Raw genomic sequence first — 7392 nt, forward strand, 5'->3', positions numbered from 1 at the left:
AACACTGCAATATGGCCCACAAAACACCCTTCATCAGTCTTCAGGACCGTTTACACATGGCACTGGACACACAGAGCAATGGTGCTTCATTCCAGACAGTGTACATGTAGAGGGCTTGTCCATATTTTGGAAGGTCTGGTGTAAGTCTCTGTAGAAACAAACGATTTCACGTCTAAATGAGACCAAAGTGGCAAAATAACTAGAAATAAAAATGGGGCAAAGGAAGGTTGGACCAGACTACATCTAGACCCATTTGTAAAACACATAAAAACAAAGTACACATTTCTATCTAATTCCCAATATTGTGCAGAAACTTTCTGGAGGTTTCACAGCCTCCGGATGTTCTCCACCTGCTGGAGAGGATCGAACAACTCTACAATTTAAAAACACATAAGAGGCCGTTCACTTTTTCTGCCAAGGTCATTTTTACAATACTTTAGCTCATGGCTTTGCAATTCCCTCATCTGTTTTCCTGTCTTCCTCACTGTCTCTCCCATCCTCTCCCTCTCTCTCCCTCAACCTCTTCAACACCCTCGCCCCCCCCTCTGCCTCTCTCTCCTCTCTAATTCCCCTCCTCTCCTGGTGTCTGTTCCTGTATTAGCGTGCTGGAGCGTGTGGGTCAGGGAGGCTGGCTGAAAGGCTGGATTTCATGATCTGTGTAGTGGAACAAATAGAACGGCCTGCCTGTATCAATCACTGTGAAGGCAGGGTTAATTATACCAGCTTCACACTCCGGTCCAAACAGATAAAACACCCAGTAATGAAATACTTACCCCTCTGATGAGACAAACACTTGAGGAAGATATGATGGGAAAACGATCGAAGAAAAGCAGAGGGATGATTAGAAAGATGAGGGTCCCGAGGAGAAGAATGCCAGCACAAAATGTTTATCGTCGTTGTCACTTTGATGCGTCTTGTAAAAAGATACTTTTTTGTTTGTTTTTCAATCTGCTTGCTGGTCATTATTATTGTGCATCGGGAGAATTGGTTATTAAGAACTTTATGATTATTATAATCATCGAGGAACTGTGTGTGAAGGAGATGTCGCCATGGCCCTTTTTATATAAAGCATGATACTGTGTATGATGATGATATCTTTATTTTGTTTCTACACAAATGCACACACACTTGTTCTCTCCATTTCTCTCTTGCTCTCTGTACTTCTGTCTCTTTGAGGGGAATCCTGTCCTCCGTTGGCATTGTCACCTCAGAGTTTAGCAGACGAATTAAAGGAAAAATCCATTAATTTCCCAAAAGCTTATATTGGCTGGTCGTGAATTTGCATATTTATCTTGGGCTTAGCTCTCTTCTCGTTAAAGAATAAACGCTGAAATTGTCAATTGCAAAGTTTTCCAAATAAAGTGCAATCCAACACACATACACACAGCAAGGAACACTCTCACGCATTGACGCACACATGCACACTGACACACACACGTATATATATATTGCTATACATAGTATTTAGTTAATTGAAGTCTGAAGTCCATGACAGCTATCACAACACTGTGGGTAATTCTGAAAATTAATGAGAGTGATAATGCTTAAAAGACTGTTCCAGAGTTTGCCCAAACTCATTAACTAAATCTCTAATTTAAATATATCCTAAAGACGTTTTCAACAAGAAGGGGGGGAAAAAACCCTGATACATTATTGCTCTATAAGCAGTAAACCCGAGGCTGAAAATGCTGAGGTATGTGTTTGTTCTGGGAGAGTGGGAGCGTGGCGCTCCACCCAGGCCTGCAGCCCCCCTTCTCCCTGAGGAGAGAGTTCAGCTTTGTTACGGGCACACCTGGAGTCTCTCACACACAATGATGCCACTGCCATTACCCAGCCCTGCCTGGACAAACACACACAAGACACACACAGACACACACACACACACACACAAGACACACACACACACACACACACAAGACACACACACACACACAGGGAGGGTGTTTCAGAACCTTCATTAATGCTTCTTAAAACTCTCACAGGTGGTGAATTACTCTGAGCAAGCAGTGTTGGTGTGTTCAGGCAGGGCATGTTTGAGCTGCTCAGCACATTAGGATGTTTGGTTTTGTCTCACTGGAGGGAGCTGAGAGGTTGTAGTCTTACTCATGACAGGTTTTAATGTCGCTGCGCTGTCTAGGGTGAACACGCATAAACGCACATGCACACATACATAACACTCACATGCACACATACATAACACACACATGCACACATACATAATACACACATGCACACACACATTACACACACATGCACACATGCATAACACACACATGCGTACATAGCACACACTCACACCCAGCACTGTCATCTTGTTATACAGATGCAGTTTTGAAGTGCCGCTGGTGTTATCTCGAGTGTCTCGCGGCTTCAGAGTAGCTGTGATAGCACATTTATCTTCTCCTTCTTATCAACATCTTTTGACTTTGCCAATTAGATTTGAACATATCATTGCTTCCCCCCTGCTCTACCCCACAGTTTACATCACAGTTTACACAGCACCCCACAGATCCCTGACAGGCAGGGAGAAACCTGCATTTAGCTTCCAAACTGAACTCTTACTGTAGAAGATTTCATTACAAATTAAGCAATTAAACGTCTGTGCTATGCCAGTACTGTATCAGCCACATGTTAAAACATGTTAGTGTACAAACAAGTCATGTTTTATTCTTATTTGTATCATCATTTAGCAGTACATGGTACCATCATGGTGAGAACTAATCTTTCTAAGAAAGCAAAAAATTATTTGAAAAAGGCCTTTACTCCGAGGCAGAAAGGCAAGTGAGACAGAAGCAAGTGAGGCAGAGAGGCAGGGACAGAAGCAGAGGTAAGAGAGGCTGTGAGGCAGAGAGGCAGGGACAGTGAGGGACAGAAGCAGAGGTAAAAGAGGCTGTGAGGCAGAGAGGCTGTCAGTGTTGAGTGAGGCAACTGCCCAGACACCAGAGGGTTAACTCAGTGGGGGTGGGATCTGTATGTCAATATTTGGACAGTTACTGTGTAGCACACCAGATGAGAGGAGCATCTGCTAGGAAAGACAGGAGGAGGGAGGGAGGGAGGAGGGAGGAGGAGGAGAGGAGGAGAGAATGTTGGCAGGCTGTGGGCACCAGTAACTGTCGGGCCATGGCACATTCCTTCTGAGAGAGCTGCTCTACAGCCCTCTATCACTGCTCTACATCCCTCTACCAGTCTGCTCTACATCCCTCTATCACTCTGCTCTACAGCCCTCTATCACTCTGCTCTACACCCCTCTACCACTCTGCCCTACACCCCTCTATCACTCTGCTCTACAGCCCTCTATCGCTCTGCTCTACAGCCCTCTATCACTCTGCTCTACAGCCCTCTATCGCTCTGCTCTACAGCCCTCTATCACTCTGCTCTACAGCCCTCTACCACTCTGCTCTACACCCCTCTATCACTCTGCTCTACACCCCTCTATCACTCTGCTCTACAGCCCTCTATCACTCTGCTCTACAGCCCTCTATCACTTTGCTCTACACCCCTCTATCACTCTGCTCTACAGCCCTCTATCACTTTGCTCTACAGCCCACTATCACTCTGCTCTACAGCCCTCTATCACTCTGCTCTACACCCCTTTATCACTCTGCTCTACACCCCTTTATCACTCTGCTCTACAGCCCTCTATCACTCTGCTCTACACCCCTTTATCACTCTGCTCTACAGTAATCTTCTACCACTCTACTGTGCCTGCTAACACCAATGTCAAATCCTAAATATTGCAGAAATATCACAACTTTAATATTCCCCATTCATTAATGTTGAAAAGAGACAAAGTAAGACATTTTCTGTCTCTTTACCTCACATCTTTAACATTTCTTTCTTCTGTCTTCGCTCCCCCGCACAATATCACTCCCTTTCTGTCTCAAGCATACACAAATTCACATACACATTCACACACACACCCCAGCCTCCTCATCATGGAAACATCGTAAATAATTTCCTGCTGCAGATGCCAGTATGTTTATATATCAATGAGCTGGATCATTAGATAGAACAAGAATAATCCTGAAGATCTCTCCTCAGATGAAGCTACATAATCTGGCGCAACACTTCAAAGGCCAGCCTGTTTTCCATATCAAGGCTTGGCTGTCACTAGACATCCCTCCTCGGCTGTTTACCCAGAAAACTGGCAAAATGGTCGGGAATTGAAACAGAGAAACATTTTTGTTAAGTTGTGACACTCATTAAAATGGTAGCCCTGTTCCCACCCACCCAACCCCTCTGGCCCTCTCTCTCTCTTTCTCTATTTCTCTTTACGCTCTCTCTTTTTCTCTCTACTCTCTCTTTCTATATATCTTTCTCCCTTGCTCACATCCTCTTGCTTTGTCTCTCTCTTTCTCTCTGACCCTCTGTGTCACTGTCTCTCAGGCAGCTAACGACGTGTTGAGAGGGTTTCTGAATGCTCTGAACAGTCTGTGTACCCTCTTCTTGTCTGGCTAAGTGTGTCTTTGATTCAACCTGCTCGTAGTCATGTGATCCTTCTTATCTTCTCTGATCTTTTCTAAAGCCTTCCTCTCTCACAGTCTTTCTCTCTCACAGTCTTTCTCTCTCTCTCTCTCTCTCTCTCTCTCTCTCTCTCTCTCTCTCTCTCTCTCTCTCTCTCTCTCTCTCTCTCTCTCTCTCTCTCTCTCTCTCTCTCTCTCTCTCTCTCTCTCTCTCTCTCTCTCTCTCTCTTTCTGTCATCAGGGCCACATTGTCTGGGAGCCAGCTCAGAGTCAAACACACCTTTTGTGGTTGACAGTGTGTGATTGTACGGCTGCATCAGAAAGTGTACCGGGGGTTGTGGCTCATGCAGCCTCCTCAGTGCTTGTTCACAAATCTGCATTGATGCACCTTTCTCCCCCCCCCCCCCCCCCCTCCTTCTCTACCGCCCCCCCCCTCCTCTCTTCCCCAGCCTCCTCTTCTCCCTCCTCTCTAGCCCCTTCTCCACATCCTCTTGTCAGTGTCTGTCCTCCCCCTCCGCTCCTCCCCAGCCTCTCTGTCCGTCCTCCCCCGCCTTTCCTCCCTAGCCTTTCCTCAGCCTCCCCACTCTCGTCTCCTTCTTTCCCAGCCTCCACTTCGTCCTCCCCCCGCCTCCCCTCCTTCCTCTCCTTGTGTCCTGCGTCCCGGGGCAACGACAAACGCCAGCCCTAATGATGAATGGAGCTCCCTGTCAGTTAAAATGAAAATTCTACGGGGGCTGATAGCTTCATATTAATGACTGTTTTATGGATCGGAGCAAGTTGTCTGAGCAAGATGGATGTGGCTGATCCGCAGGGAGATACAGGATGAGAAGTCTGCACCTCCATCCATCCATCTATCCCTTCATCCCTCTGTCCTCTGGGTCCCTGGGTGTGGCTCCTCTCTCTCCCTCTCGTTCTGGATGCTTTTCTTCCCCTTCTTCTCTTCCTTCCTTCCCCCTGTCCTGCTGCTTGGCGGTTCTGGCCCGCTATCCCCCCGGGTGCTCTAGTGATGGTGTTGTCACTGTCCCTCTGCATGTGTTGATTCCACCCCCCTCCCTAACCCATCTCTAGTGTGTGTGTACACAGCCCATGGCTGTCTCCGTCTCTCCTTCTCTCTCCATGCATGGGAGCTCCATCTCCGCTCTGGCAGGCAGACATGCAGAAAGGCAATAAGTTAGACGGACAGACCAGACTGACTGTGGCTTTTTAAATATGCTCGATCACAACATGAAAACCCAGAGAGAGAGAGGGGGGGGAGGGTGTGTGTGTGTGTGTAGAGAGAGAGAGAGAGTTGGGGGGTAGAGAGGGAAATGTATGGTGAGAGATGGGGGGGAGATAGAGAGGAGGGGGGGGGGGGTAAGAGAGGGAAAGGTATAGTGGGAAAGGGGGGAAAGGTTAAAGGAGGGGGGGGGTAAAAATGGACATAGAGAGAGAGAGAGAGAGAGAGAGAGAGAGAGAGAAAGAGAGAGAGAGAGAGAGAGAGAGAGAGAGAGAGAGAGAGAGGGAGAGTGAGAGAGAGAGGGAGGGAGCTTTCGACTCTACCGTGAGGCTGAGCAGGGGGAGGGGTGCAGCTAGGACCAGAGTCACAGTCTCCCACTGCTCTCTGTGGATGACTGTAGGGCCAGACCCATACACTCTCCTACACTCGTGTGTGTGTGTGTTTGTGTGTGTGAAAGAGAAGGGGCAAAGAGAAACAGAGGCAGGAGTGACAGAATGTTTTGATCAGTTTCACTTGTCAATTTTTTATTCATAATAACTTATTGAAACTCCCCTACGTAGAACCAATCAATATTCTTCCTTTTTGGGAAACACACAGGATGTGTGTTTTTGCCAGGGGTGAGACGGTGGTCTCAGAGAATCCACAGACAGACAGACAGGCAGACAGACAGACAGACAGACAGACAGACAGACAGGCAGGCAGACAGGCAGGCAGGCAGGCAGGCAGGCAGGCAGACAGACAGACAGGCAGACAGGCAGGCAGGCAGGCAGGCAGGCAGACAGGCAGACAGACAGACAGGCAGACAGGCAGACAGGCAGGTAGGCAGACAGACAGGCAGACAGATACTGTCTACTTGTCTGTGTCCCCATCCCACAGACACACACTGGATTCTCCAGAGCTTTTTTTATGTGAGTGGAATAAGGACTGGGTGGAGGATAGCCTGTCCTGCAGTCTGGGGGTCTATGATGGTGTTTCATACCAGAATACACACACACACACGCAGAAGAGGGAGAAGGATAGAATTCATTTATCATGTGTCAGAGGAGCAGTCTCTTCTCCTCATGTGTGCCCACTGACTCCTGCCATCGCCATCTTTATTAACTGTCCCCTTATATCTCTCTCCTGTCTTCCTCGCCTCCCTCCTCCTCTCTCTGCCTTCCTCCCCTTCTCACACACACTCAACCCTCCTGTCTCCCTCCCCCAATCCCCTCCCACCCTTCCCCCACACCAACACACTCCCCCTTTCCCAAGCCCTTCAAACCTCTGTTCTCGGACATATTCCTAAGATATTCCTCTGAAATGTGTGTGAGAATGTTTTTTTTGTGTGTGACTGACCGGTGTGTGTGTGTGTGAGAAAAAGAAGAGTGTTTTTGTGCGTGTGTGCGCTTGCGCCTGTGTGTGTGTGTGAGTCTGGCTGTGTCACACTCTGGTTCACACACCCAGGCTCGTGGTAGCGGTGGTGATGCCTGTCAGACCCAGTCCAGTCGATGGATGTGTGGCAGCTAGGTCCATGTGCTGCAGGTTATGGATGTTCGGCTCCGTCTATCTCCTAGTTGTTTATATGTATCTGGGTCAAAGACAATGGAGCTGAGAGGGACAAGTCCAGCTGCTGATAAAGTGTTGCAGAAAATTAAATGTTGCTGCATTGTGGTATCATACAAATGACAAATGACGTGTGGTAATCGTCTTACCACTGATAGTGAGATCGCCGCT

Source organism: Hypomesus transpacificus, chromosome 3, assembly GCF_021917145.1.
Source record: "Hypomesus transpacificus isolate Combined female chromosome 3, fHypTra1, whole genome shotgun sequence".
Taxonomy (NCBI): domain Eukaryota; kingdom Metazoa; phylum Chordata; class Actinopteri; order Osmeriformes; family Osmeridae; genus Hypomesus; species Hypomesus transpacificus.